We start from the raw sequence: 15,432 nt of genomic DNA, 5'->3' as shown, positions 1-15,432 counted from the left end.
CTGCCCAGTCATTTATTTTATTCATATACAAACCTATATACTTGTTTTTTTATTAAAAAATGTATCATACTATTTGGTTTGCAATTTGTTTTTTTATTCTCATTTGAAAGCAGCGTGGGCATCTTTGTAAAATTTTTAAGTGTGAACTTTATAAATACTGCTACCACAGATTGATTGCTCTTCGTGACAGTGACAACAAATAATTTTTGTGAGGCAAATCAAAGATCAGAGAGAAAACCTAGATGATGCTGTCTCTTCTGACTAACACTGTACGCCATTTCTGAGAACATTTTGGAGTATCCACTAGAACTTGTACATCATGATGTCCAAAGTATAGTCCACAGAACATGGCTCACCTGGATACTCTCTGCCAAGGAAAGGGTTCCATGTCAAAGAAGAGTGGGAATGGCAGCCCGCCAGGATGCGGACCGTGCACGCTGACAGTATAAGCCCCTGAAGTCTTGCAGTCAGAATCTTACTTGGTTTAACCCAGTAACTACCAAATTACTTTGAAACATCGAGCTCTTAAAAAAAATGTTTAGGGCTTCCCCGGTGGCGCAGTGGTTGAGAGTCCGCCTGCCAGTGCAGGGGACGCGGGTTCGTGCCCCGGTCCGGCAGGATCCCACATGCCGCGGAGCGGCTGGGCCCGTGGGCCAGGGCCGCTGGGCCTGCGCGTCCGGAGCGTGTGCTCCGCAGCGGGAGAGGCCGCGGCAGTGAGAGGCCCGCATACCGCAAAAAAAAAAAAAAAAAAAAAAAAAATGTTTAATGGAGGATAGTACAATGAACCCTCATATAATCATAATACTGAGTCCAATTACCAAATTTTTCCACATTTGTCTGGAATATCCCTTTTTTCCCTTGTTTTTCTTCCTTTGCCGGAGTGTTTTAAAGCACCCCGGATATCGCTTCATTTCATCACTGTACACTTGTTTATGAATCTGAAAATATGGCCATATTCTTATTTAATACAAAAAAGAATGCATCCTTTTATTAAAGCACTCCTGGTGATATCCCTAAGAACATCCTTTGAACAATGTTCTGGATTAATAATGGCTATATATACAATGGAATATTACTCAGCCATAGAAAGAAACGAAACTGAGTTATTTGTAGTGAGGTGGATGGACCTAGAGTCTGTCATACAGAGTGAAGTAAGTCAGAAAGAGAAAAACAAATACCGTATGCTAACACATATATATGAAATCTAAGGAAAAAAAAGGTCATGAAGAGCCTGGGGGCAAGAGGGGAATGAAGACACAGACCTACTAGAGAATGGACTTGAGGATATGGGGAGGGGGAAGGGTAAGCTGTGACAAAGTGAGAGAGTGGCATGGACATATATACACTACCAAACGTAAAATAGATAGCTAGTGGGAAGCAGCCGCATAGCACAGGGAGATCAGCTAAGTGCTTTGTGACCACCTAGAGGGGTGGGATAGGAAGGGTGGGAGGGAGGCGCAAGAGGGAAGAGATATGGGAACATAGGTATGTGTATAGCTGATTCACTTTGTTATAAAGCAGAAACTGACACACTATTGTAAAGTAATTATACTCCAATAAAGATGTTAAAAAAAAAATCAACAGAGGATTAGAGAATAGAATAGAGTTATGGTGGTAGGGGTTTAACTCAAGAGAGTTATGTGCCAGTTTGGAGCAACCACTTTCCACACACTAATGCTAACTCCACCAGTCTTTCTCTTTCACTTTTACTAAATTTGACTTACTTAAAGTTTGGTTTTTGTAGAATAACATATTAAAAAGTAAGTTTATGTTATGCTTTCCTACTTTTGTAAATTAGTTGGAGTACTTGTTCTTATGTGCCTGGATATTGTATTAACTTTGTTTACATGCCAAAAGGTAGGTACAGTACACACCAGGTATGATGAACGACAGTTAGCTCTGCTATAACAGGGCATATGTGTTCCTAAAAATCACTGAGTTATGCCTAATTGTGCAATGAAACCACAGGGCTTATGGGGCAAATGGGGTTAGGGGCACAGCACTCAAAATCTTTGTCATTGGCACAGTAAAAGAAAGACCGAAACCTAATATAAACAGCCCCGTTTTACATGTGAAGCATTAATAAATGCATAAATACTACTATAATTATGGCACTTTGCCTTGAAAAAGAAGTGAAGTTTGCTCATGGGAGCGGGTGTAGGAGAGTTGCAGCATGTGGGTTAAAATGAAATGATGACAGGCCAGCCGGTGATCTGAATCAGGTAGAAATTTGTAACACCAGATGTGGATGGCTGTGGCGCATTGTTCCTGAGAGGGGTGTGTGTTTTGTGCACGCCTCCATGGCTTGGTTCACCTGCGTGCAGTTTTCTATGTTCACCTAATGTTTCATTTGGATGAAATCTCTCAAACAAATGCAAAATGCACATTATGCTCAAATTGTTCCCTGATATAATAAATAGTGTTGGAGCAAAATCATGTTTTCAAAATAGTTATAGCAGAACTAACTATAAATTTTGAATTTTTGCTTAATAATCTAAAAATGGATTAGTATTCATAAAAAATGTATTTTATTTTAAATTATCCTTTGGTTCTTTCACATTTGAATAACTTGGATATCTAGGATAACTGCTCAATTAGAGCTTTGGTATTAGTGGTGATGCAAGTTCTAGAATCAGATCAGACATTTTAACCTTGCCTTGAGAGAGACTTCCAGTCACAGGCCTTATACAGTGTCCCATCATTTGTGAAGGAGCCATCAGTCAATAGCTCTTAATAATAGTCTTACTTTTTTGGGCTCTTATCATGTGATAATCACTTTAAATGCATTTTTCATTTATTCCTCACCACAAGCCTTTAAAGTAGATGTTACAGACTCACAGTCCCTCATTTACAATTCAAAAAATTCACAAATTTTGAAAATCAGAAGTTTTTTGTTTTCGTAATTTTGGCCCATAAAATCTTACATCCACTAATGTGAGACTATTGATGGTCTTTATTTATCCCACCTAGTATGAACATTTAAAGTTCATACTAAGGAAGTTCATACTGCAAAAATATTAATGTCTGATTATGAGGTGTTGCCTCAGACCCCATAGGTGTTGTTATATAAGTACACCATGTATATTATATTGCTTTTCTTAAACAAAAAATTTTGAATTTCCAATCTCCTAGCCACAGTTATTTCACATGATGGTTTATAGACAAAATGTATTTATTCTTCTACTTAGAAAAGAAGATGATGACACTTAGAAAAGTTAATTTGCCAGAGATCACAGTAGCAGAGTTGGGACTTGGAACTCAGCTTGGTACAAAAGAGTTGCTGTTATCCCTAGTTGATACACTGCCTCCATCTAGAGTGGGGCTAGTACTCTGCATAGATAGATAGATAGATAGATAACTATACAAAAAGCATCTGCCACAGAAAACAAATTCCCCTCCCATGGTCATCTGTGATTTGGTAGAAAGATTTATTCAATGCATTTTATAGTTATAATTAAATTATATTTAGCTTGTATTGTTTATATCAAAAACAAAAACGATTTAAAGTATTATTAGTAAAATATTAGTAGCAGTCTTTAATATCACTGAAGGCATTCACAAATCCTATGGATTGATTTTTCAAGGACAATTTTATGTGTGTCTTTTGCAATCAAAATATCACATAGTATTACTTGTTGCATATTCACAACTTGCTCATAAGTTGTTGACAACTACTCAAGATATATTATAAAATCACTGGTTTATATTCTGAATGTTTTTGCATTAAAACTCTATAATCAGAGTCTGAAAACGCAACTTGGACACTAAGACAAAATACAACCTTGTGTTTCAGGAATCAGCACAGGACAATTGTTTGTGAAATGTATATGTAGAGTACTAAGTTCTTCCTCTCCTGTAACTTCCCCCAAAAGGCAGTAGTTGACAGATAGTCCATACTTCTCAGAGTGAACATCATTTAAGAAACCACTCAAACTTTGCAAATGGCAGATACTGCATAAAGCCACTGTAGGGATTAGTCTATCAAAGAGTTGTCAGGAAGGGTTAGTTCTGAGATATTTCTGTCATGTGTGTGTATCTAAAGCAGACGTAAGACACAATAAGCCAGGAGCCATAATAAAAAAAAATTAAGAATGAAAAAGTAGTTTATTCTCATACTTTCAAACAGATGGAAGGTGAAAGACGTACGTTTGGTATAATTAAGAAGATTAGTGACATGAGAGGAAAACAGTTCTACGATCAAGACTTTGGACAAAAATACTGTCCTCAGCCTCATTTCTCATCACTGCAGAATATTCTTATTCTCTACAAGCCACCTCTCAAATATAAAATGTTGGGAATCCTTTTTAATACCACCACCCTCTGCACACATTCCTTTCCCATTCTCCCTTCATGTGGCTGTTTCAGAATCACGTGGTTTTTTAAAAATTATTCTTCCCTCCTGTTCTTCCTAATAACAATTATTAATATCGGTTAACTCCCACCCCAAATCTCAGTCAGTTCAGAATGCTACCTGAAAAAGTTCCAAGTGCATTGCTCCCCTGAATTCTTCATATCAGATAAAAAATATTAATCTATTTGAACTAAGCCTGAAAGATCATCACCTGACTGCTCTTACTATATGTTCTCCTCTCTGCCTGCTTCCTTTGCTTTCTCCAAATATATCTACCTTCATTCCACCTCCCCATTCAATTTCAAGTCAGCTGAACCATTGTCTCCCCAGTTAGCTCTGCCCCTACAGTTTGAAGAGAATCTACTCACTCAAAATACATCCCCAGCAGCCAACAACCTTTTTACTGTCTCGTGCTACAGAGCACCACCTAAAATGCCCCCAACTGAGAAAAAAGTCCCCAGCTACCACTGAGCTTAATAGATAACTACAAGTGGGGTTTTTGCCTGTAAAAAAGATATTTTCCAAGTTTGAGTGTGTGTTTTTAAATATTGGCGTCAACGTTAGAGGGCCTCTATTTCTTTTTCCAAAACTTCAACTTAAGCTATTTCAGCTATCATTTTACCTACAAAATTTGGTTCTCTGTATGATTTAAAGACCAAAGTGAATTTCTAACTTTTCGTTATCAACTTCACTTACATTGCAGTGTTGTTGAGATTCATTTTGCCACACATCTTGGAACCATATTTCTTGTAGGTCTTTATAATTACCAAATTTTGTTCATTCTTACTAGCCTTTACTTTACTTTCCCAAAACACATATAATTTAAACCTTTAACCTCTCTTCATTATACTATATAATTATTCAAATGTTTTGCAAGTTAGAGTATCAGTATTTATACATGTCCACAGAGTCGTCATTCTGACATTTTAGTAATATAGCAGACATTTGTTTTGCCTGGTCCACCTAATCTGAGTTTGATGAGACGATCTCACTTTTTCTTTGGGAAACCACTCTTCCTCAGTGAGTTCCTAATGTAACTATCTCTGCACACACACACACATTCCCCCAGCCCACCATGACCACTCAGTGTAGTCCATCTTCCTGATAACAATAATTGGTTCCAAGAGGACATCTGATCCAAAATTCAGAGTTTTCCCAGTCTTCTTTGATAAGTGGTGCTGGGGGAACTGGACAGCTATATGTAAAATAATGAGATTAGAACATTCTCTAACACCATATACAGAAATAAACTCAAAATGGATTAAAGACCTAAATGTAAGACCAGATACTGTAAAACTCCTAGAGGAAAACATAGAATAATACTCTTTGACATAAATCGTAGCAGTATTTTTTGGACCCATCTCCTAAAGCAAAGGAAATAAAAGCAAAAATAAACAAATGGGACCTAATTAAACTTGAAAGATTTTGTACTGCAAAGGAAAACCATTGATGAAAGGAAAATACAACCCACTGAATGGGAGAAAATATTTGCAAATGACATGACCAACAAGGGATTAATATCCAACATATATAAACAGCTCATACAACTCAACATCAAAAAAAAAACAACCTAATTAAAAAATGGGCAGAAGAATTGAACAGACATTTTTCTAAAGAGGAAATGGAGAAGGCCAAAAGGCACATGAGAAGATGCTCAACATCACTAATCATCAGAGAAATGCAAATCAAACCACAATGAGGTATCACCTCACACTTGTCAGAATGGCTGTCATCAAAAAAGAACACAACAAATGTTGGCGAGGATGTGGAGAAAAGGGAACCCTCATATACTTTTGGTGGGAATGTAAATTGGTGCAGCCACTGTGGAAAACAGTATCGAGGTTTCTCAAAAAACTAAAAATAGAACTACCATATGACCCAGCAATTCCACCTCTGGGTATATATCTGAAAAAAAGAAAAAAACAATATTACTTTGAAAAGATACATGCACTCCAATGTTCACAGCAGCATTATTTACAATTGCCACGATAAGGAGGCAACCTAAGTATCCATCAACAGATGAATGGATAAAGATGATGTGGTATACATATACAATAGAATACTACTCAGCCATAGAAAAGAATGAAATTTTTGCCGTTTCCAGCAACATGGATGGTCTTGGAGGGCATTATGCTAAGTAAAGTAAGTCAGACAGAGAAAGACAAATAGTGTAGAATTGGTATTTGTATGTGGAATCTAAAAAATACAAAAAAACTAGTGAATATAACAAAAAAGAAGCAGACTCACAAACAGAACAAACTAGTGGTTACCAGTGGGGATGAGGAAGGGGTGGGAGAGTAGGAGGTACAAACTATTGGGTGTTAAGATAGGCTACAAGGATGTTTTGTACAACACGGGGAATACAGCCAGTATTTTGTAAGAACTCTAAATAGAGTGTAACCTTTAAAAATTGTATAAAAATTTAAAAAAGAAATTGAGTCTTCCCTATGAATGGAAGAGAATTTGTTTACTTCCTGGGTTACAAGAAATTAGGATCAGGTAAGCTTAGATCTCTGACATCTTCCCCAGCTTCATGGAGAAAGCTGTCTGCAGAATGAAGTCAACACAGAAAAGTGAGCAGAGCTGAGAAAAGGAGAAAGAGAGAAAGCTCCTAATGACATCTCTTGAGCTCCTTAATCCAGGTTTGCCTAAAACTAGGTAGATTCAACCCCTGTACTACCCAATTCCATAAACCAGTGTATTCTCTTTTTCACTTAAACCACTTTTTTTTACTCTTTATTTTGAGATATAGATTCACACGAAGTTGCAAAAATAGAACAGAAAGGTTCTGTGTACTTTTCACCCAGTGTTTCCCCAATTGTTCTTACATCACTACAGCACAATATCAAGCCAAGAAATGGACATTGATACAATATGTGTGCACAGTTCTCTGCCATTTCATCATGTGTGCTTTTTAATCTAACCACCACTGCGACTGAGATACAGGACTATTCTATCACCACAAAGACCTCCCTGGTGCTACCTCTTTCTAGTCAAACCCACCCATCCACCTGCCATCCCTCACCCTTGGCAATCACTAATCTGTTCTCCATCTCTATTATTTTGAGAATGTTATATAAATGGAATAATACAGTATATGACCATTTGAGATTGGCTTTTCTCACTCAGCTTAATGTCCTTGAATTCATCCAAGTGATACATGTATCAATAATTCATTCCTTTTTATTCCTTTTTTATTTGGTATCCCATGATGTGGATATACCATAATTTGTTTAACTGTTCACTTCTTGAAGAACATTTTGGTTGTTTCCATTTAGGGGCTGTTACAAATAAAACCTCTATAAACATTCACATACAGGTTTTTTTTTTTTTTTTTTCCCACATACAGGTTTTTTATGTGTTGAGCCACTTTTAATTGATTTTCTGTCATTTGCAACTGAAAGCGTTTTGAATAATACAACCAGAAAAAATGACAGAAGAGAGTAGGAAGAAAATTTTTCTCCGTCTTTACATATTCCTTCATTTGCCCGTAAAATAGAAACTTCATCCAACATTTACTCTCTCTGAGAGGAAATAGAGAAACTCTTTCTCCACATTCTTATTTTTTCTCCCCTAAGAGAAGTGACCTATCTAATCTGGGATAGTAAAATCCCAACATCCATTGTTCCACATTGTTCTACTGGGCCGGATTAAAGTGTAGAATAGTACTACTCTACCTCATATAGAGCCTGGCCTCTTGCTACATTCTCTTGCCTTCTCGTGGCCTGTGTTTTTCTCATATTTTAGTTCCACGCAGTAAACAGCCGGGGTCAGGACACAAGCCAAGAGCCTCACTGTCCTCTCAGCATTTTCTTTCTTCCTCATTTGCATTCAAAGAGCATTGCGTAAGCCATGTTCCTTCATGGGGTTGACTGAATAAGAATTCCAAGATCTGAACTTGGAGAGAAGTAGTGAAAAGCTCTATCTATACTCTTAGTACTCCCATCCGGATCTCATGTCTACTTCTCAGTTGGTTTTGAACCCAGAGGAGAAGAGATGTGAGGGATTAGTTTTTCCCAAACTCCCAACGTAAAATGCTTATTTGTACTATACGACTTCTCAAAGATATGTCCACATTTAAGTTCTTTCCATTATTAACCTGAAATTTCTTTTTTATTATATCAGAGTGATCACTTAAACTAATCTGTTCATGTTCGCTCTATCCCTTCTTTCCTCCTTTCATATACATATAAATAAACACCAAAACTTAACACATGGTCCTCTGAGTTTCTGAATTAAATCACTCCCCATGCACAGGTGACCCATAACTACATTGTTCAATTCCATCTATCCTCAAGTTTCCATCCCCATTTCAAACACACTTACCTTTATTAGAATGATCAGGGCTGCCACATCTTTTACATTGTTATCATTACTGAAATGTACAATTTTTACATTACTGTTCTTTACCTGTTTATCTCATAGAATTCCACTACCTTTCCCTCATAAACATCCTTCCATCTTTTCCAAAAGAAAAAAAGCCAAGTATTAGCATCAACAGAGCTTGCAGTTCTCTGCCTGGCCATCACTGGCACAAGAGCAGCAAAGCCAGAGCGGGATATAAGATGTCAAAAAGAGATATGCATGCTGGGCAAAGGTAGAACATCCATCAGTAATTCTAGTAACATAGGCCTGTATATTTTGGGCATCTTTCATGTGGATTTTTCCAAAATCAGTGTTTAACTCCAAGCTAATGCATCTGCCAAACTCATTTCTTTTGCTGTTAATTGGGTAAAGCCACCCTGAGACTTTCCCACTAGAGTATAAATCATTCAAGCAGTTGGGTGCTTACACTACTGAAGGCCCAAAGTCCATGATTCTAGCCCTTGCTTTCAGAGTCTATAATGAAAGAGGCCTCCCTCTTGCTTACCTTTTCTGTTTTGAAGCAGTGACCAAGCTTATTAGCTCTTTGTGGTACCCAGCCAGCCAAAGGTATTCTCTTAAATAATAATACTTTAAATACTTGGATGATCTTGACTCTTGAAGAAATGTACTGTTGCTATTCTCCATTTCATGGAAAGTTTAAAGACAAGGCTTAAGAATTAATTGAACTAGACAAACTATGCAGGTGAATTTTAGTGCTTCTTTTTGACCAACACAATACTTTTTGATTCCTGTAACAATGATTTTCCCTGGGAGACTGCTTCCTTATGACTGACTGTAAGTTTAATTTTGTAGGAGATATAGTGTAATGAACTTTTGGTTTTATTTAGTAGTCATCGTAACTCCCTAGATCGACTCATTCTCCCTCCCAAAAAAAGAAATGATGGATAACAATTCGTGATATTAAGCATCTTTTGTAGGTATTGGGTAAGTTTCATCATCTTTCTTTCCCACTATTGAAAGTTAATTTTTAACTAAGGGTGGTGGGAAGTGATGGCTGTCAGAATTAGTTGGAACTCATTTCAAAATTCTCCATCTGTCAGTAGTTCAGCATCATTGCTCATAGTCCCAAGATGATACAGTTGTTTGCAGAGAAATGGCATATCCAGGTGAAATCCATTCACAAAAGTAAACTAATTTCCAGCAATGACCTTAATGACCATTAGAGAGAGTTCCTCATCAACCAAAAGCAAGCTGCAAAGGGAAGATGAATGGAATCATTCACTTGGCATGCACCAGACATGAAAATTTTCTAGTTTTTTTCCCAATTCATTTAATGCTCATTTAGAAATATGCACCCAAAAGGACTTGATATTTCATTCTTGTATAAACTGTAAACACATCACAGTGGTATTTGGATATCTTACAGACCTTGTCTGTAAACAGAAGTTGCTTCAAGGCATATTCCAGATACTTATTGGTACAAAATTTTAGATGCTTAACAAGTTCTTCAAATGAATGGCAATAATTTTTAACATTTGGATAAGAAAAGCACATTTGGTACAATGAAAAATGTTATAGTTGTTCACTTTTTAGTGACCATCACAAAAGCTATGTATAGAACACATTTGCAAGATAAATCCTGAATTGTAGGTAGTTTCATGATACCTTGAAACATATCTATATCTGAAACATATTTAAATAAAAATTCAAGATTCTAGATCCTATCATATTATCTAATGCCAGATGGAATTGAACATAATATTGCACAACTTAGCATGACTCAGCAATGCAAGTGGCTTAGATTTAGAATATTTTTCAATTAGAAGTGTCATTAGAAAGAAGAATGCTAGGGTTGGGGGAAGGAAGAAAACCTATTCCTGAATAACCAATTCTTCAGACTACTATATTGATGAGGTCAGTTGTAGCATTAGCAGACATATAGCAAAAAAGGACCTTTTGTATTCAAATATGTCTATTTGTGAAAGGGCCAATCAGCATGTCCACAGGTGTATAGTAAGAAGCATTCATAACTGGTTGAATAGTTAAAGTAAATGAAAAGAAATCACTAATGCAAACATGAAACTATATACACTTTAGATGAAAACAAAAAGCTGAGTAGAAAAATACCCACTGTAAATATTCATGCGGCAATTAGACTTTGAAACCTTAGATTTGGTATTATAAGATTAACCTATACACGTAAGGTTCAGAAATGTCATTTATGTTTATTTTACTTAACTAAAATCAGAGCCAATAGTCTAATAGGTTTGTATAGCGATAAATGTTGGGCAGAACCCATTGGCTTATTTGTAAATAAGCTTGCCTTTCTTGGGAGTGAGCTGTTTCTATTTAGAGTGTGAAAAACAAGAAAGAAGTTATTTCACTTAAAAAGGATAAATTAGCGTTTAATATTCCATCACATGTTAGTCATGTGATGTTCACAGCAACAAGACGATAAGCCCTGTAAAATCGTGTCGCTTTTGTTCTCCCTTGCACCTCAACACCTAACACAGTACCTGATCCTATGTTTTCCTGTGTTCAAGAAATCCAATGGGAGGCCCTACTATGGTTCGTGTTTGGCATTTCCCAGGGGAAAGCAAGCTGCTTAATTTAGGGGAACACAAGTCCAATGCTGTACAAATGGCACAGTGATTTTTTTTTCACCAGCAATAAAAATAAAGTGATTTATTTCTTACAACTAAATTTTAAAATATGTTCTGACTTCTCCAGAGTGGCCTGGGTCATATGTTCTATATCTCTCAGGTGGTGAGTGAGTCATACAACTTGAGAGGTGTATGCCATTTCTCCCCTCTGGGCAGTGGGACATGTGGCCATGCCATTCTTGGCAAGGCTCTCATTTTAGCCCTAAACATTGAATTGTTTAATAATAACTTTGGTTGAAATTTTTAAAAATCACATCTTAACATGTTGGACTTTCCTGTAATGTCAAGATTATTAAATAATCACCTAGAGTTATAACTGTAATTGTTTACAGGGTATTTTTAGCCAAAAGTAAAGCATTCTTTTCTTTTGCTGAATTGAAATGCATACTACACATCTATTAGACAGGTTTGATTAATCCTGTGTAAGTTTACCCTTTCAATATGCTTAAAAGTCTAGGTTCTGTACTATAGTTTCATTTTCCTATGTCTATTAACTCATAGAAGAAAGAAAAAAATCACATTTTTGTATGTAAATAAAATGTTTCATTTTTATGAATAGGAATCAGATGAAATTACAATTATCTCTAACTGTCCAGTGTAATTTCAATCAGAATTGAGGAAATGGGGTGCTCTGGTTATTTGAATTTGAAATTTAACCATTTTTTTAAAGTTTATGATTTAAAGCCTTTTTGATTTTGACACTCATTGTTGAAAATTGATATTAGAACCTTGGAGTAAGAGGGAATATCGGTAGTTTCTCATCTGTCCTTCCATGCAGTTCTGGAATCCATTCTATGGTGTTTCTGCCTCCTCCTGAAATTTTTAATGGATAGGAGATTAATCTCTGCAAGATAGCACACTCCATTAATGGAATGCGGTATTAGAAAGTTCTAATTTATGTTGAATCCAAATCTGACCCACTGAAACTTTGGACCATTGGTTCTAGTTCTGTTCTTGCAAGCAATGAAGCTGTCTCCCATTTTACCACTTATACTTAATCTAAAATCTTGTGCAGTATCATTAACCATTATTACAAGTGCTTGACAACATCACTGGGAAACATTCAGTTCCTGAGTGATTGCATCTGTTGTGTGAGTCAGAAATGCCTTCAGCTGCGAGGAAAAGAATGCCCAACTACAGTAGCTTATGAAGTGAGGACTGACTTTTCGCATACTACAGATCTGGAGGTAACTAATTGCTGATGTTTGTTCAGCAGCCTGACAATGCTCAGGAATGTTTTCCCTGATGTCCTCTAGGTCTTTCTTGTCACTATCTGTATTCAAGGCAGGAAGAAAAGGAAGGTACAAGGTTTTCCCCAGATGTATCTCTCTTTTTCTCAAGAAGACAAAAATTTCCCAGAAATACTCCAACCAGACTGTATGGCTTACTTACAGTTTTGTTTGTAGTCCTTAATAGAATGGGGCGCCCAGCAAGTGATCACGAAATGTGAAATTAATACATGAGTAAATGTCTTAACATCAACATCCCCATGTGAATAAAACTCTGACTTTAGAAGAGTTCAGACCAGACAGGGGATAAATATAAAATCAAAATACAAAGCAGTCAAAAAGCTCTCACTCCTCTTTGAAAGAGAAAAGAAAGCCACCATAAAGAAGGGTACTATGGTGAGACTTGTTTAAATGTTATTGCTTGCTTGCTTTCTAGTTATTGAAAACTGGCAAAGGGGGCTGTAATGGAACGCATTTGGTAACAGTTGTTTTCAAATAAAATAATAATAGTAAACGTAAAATAAATGATCAGTAAGTTATTGTTGTGGAGGTTTTTCTGGGGAAATCTCAAAACACAAAGAATAGAAAGAAAATATTAATGTTTCCAGGGAGAAAGAAACCTGGGAGCTTGTTTGAAATGCAAAAATCTCAGACCTCACCCCAGACCTCCTGTATCAAAATCTGTATTTTAACAAGATCCCCAGGTGATTTGTAATGTGTACATCCTTACATCTTTTCTTCCTCCACCATCAGTTTTTCTTAATTATATTATTGTAGAATAAGTGTTCTGTTCTTTTACATCATCCTCCTAAGGAGTCTCAATATTATTAGTATAATTATGTAGATGGCATCCATACAGAGCTAAATATGACTTGATCCAAGTTGAAGGAAATGTAATACTCGACCTCAGAGTTTACACTATTAACATTTGGGGCACTATTGGCATTTGGAGCCAGATTATTTTCTGTTACAGAGGGCTGTCCTGTAGGAGGTAGGATGTTGAGCAGCATTCCTGGCCTCTACACATTTGATGCCAGTAGCCATCCCTATCCAGTTGTGAAAACCAAAAATGTTCCCAGACATTGCCACATTTTCCCAGGGAACAACATATTCCCCTGTTGAGAAACTATAGTCTATATGAATACTGCCCTTTGACAAAGAATCTTCCAAGCAGCTTCTCTTAATTTCTTTCTAGCTCTTTCTTTACTTCTCTGTTTATATACTGTAAATAGACTATATATTATATACTCTATTTACAGTGTTTAATGTTGGTCCGTTTACTTGGATGTGTTTTTTATTTTGCAACTGTATCCTCTTGAGTAAATTTTTAAATAACAGGTGTATGGACAGTAAACTTTCTGAGTTCTTACTTATCTAAAAATATCTCACCTTGGCTCTTAGTACTGATTACTAGTTTGGCTGAATATAGAATTCTATATTCAGTATCCTTTACACCCAGAACTTTGAAGACATTGCTTTACTTGTTCATGCAGTGTTAACAATGTGAAGTCTGATAGCAATGTTATCATTATTTCCTATACATTTGGGTGTAAATATGTTATCTCACGTAGGTTGAGTTATATGAAATCACCAATATTTGACCATTTTTTCCTACAAACCAACAATTTTATCTGGATCAATCTAATATTTACCATCTGCTGTGATCTTTATGATTTCTTTTCTTCTACTGACTTTGGGTTTTCTTTGTTCTTCTTTCTCTACTGTTTTATGTGTAGGGTTAGATTGTTTATTTGAGATTTTTCTTGTTTCTTGAGGTGAGATTGAATTGCTGTAAACTTCCATCTTAGAACTGCTTTTGCTACGTCCCATAGGTTTTGGGTCATCATGTTTTCATTGTCATTTGTTTCTATGTATTTTTTTATTTCTTCTTTGATTTTTTCCATGATCTCTTGGTTATTTAGTAGTGCACTGTTTAGCCTCCATGTATTTGTGTTTTTTACAGTTTTTTTCCTGTAATTGATTTCCAATCTCATAGCGTTATGGTCAGAAAAGATGCCTGATACAATTTCAATTTTCTTAAATTTTCCGAGGCTTGATCTGTGACCCAAGATATGATCTATCCTAGAGAATGTTCCATGTGCACTTGAGAAGAAAGTATATTCTGCCACTTTTGGGTGGAATGTTCTATAAATATCAATTAGATCTATCTAATCTATTGTGTCATTTAAAGCTTGTGTTTATTTTCTGTTTGGATGATCCATCCATTGTTGAAAGTGTGGTGTTAAAGTCCCCTACTATTATTATGTTACTGTTGATTTCTCCTTTCATGGTTGTTAGCATTTGCCTTTTGTATTGAGGTGCTACTATGTTGGGTGCATAAACATTTATAATTGTTATATCTTCTTCTTGGATTGATCCTTTGATCATTATGTAGTGTCCCTCATTTTCTCTTGTAACAGTCTTTATTTTAAAGTCTATTTTATCTACTCCAGCTTTTTTTTTTTCCCATTTGCATGGAATATCTTTTTCCATCCCTTCATTTTCAATCTGTATGTGTCCCTAGGTCTGAAGTGGTTCTCTTGTTGACAGCAGATATACGGGTCTTGTTTTTGTATCCATTCTGTGTCTTTTGGTTGGGGCATTTAATCTATTTACATTCAAGGTTATTATCGATATGTATGTTCCTATTACCATTTTCTTCATTGTTTTATTTTTGTGGGTCTTTTTCGTCTCTTGTGTTTCCCACCTAGAGAAGTTTCTTTAGCATTTGTTGTAAAGCTGCTTTGGTGGTGCTGAATTCTCTTAGCTTTCGTTTGTCTGAAAAGCTTTTGACTTCTCCATCGAATCTGAATGAGATCCTTGCTGGGTAGAGTAATCTTGGTTGTAGCTTTTTCTCTTTCAT

The sequence above is a fragment of the Tursiops truncatus genome, chromosome 8 (assembly GCF_011762595.2).
Source record: "Tursiops truncatus isolate mTurTru1 chromosome 8, mTurTru1.mat.Y, whole genome shotgun sequence".
NCBI lineage: Eukaryota > Metazoa > Chordata > Mammalia > Artiodactyla > Delphinidae > Tursiops > Tursiops truncatus.
This window is presented reverse-complemented; position numbering follows the sequence as displayed.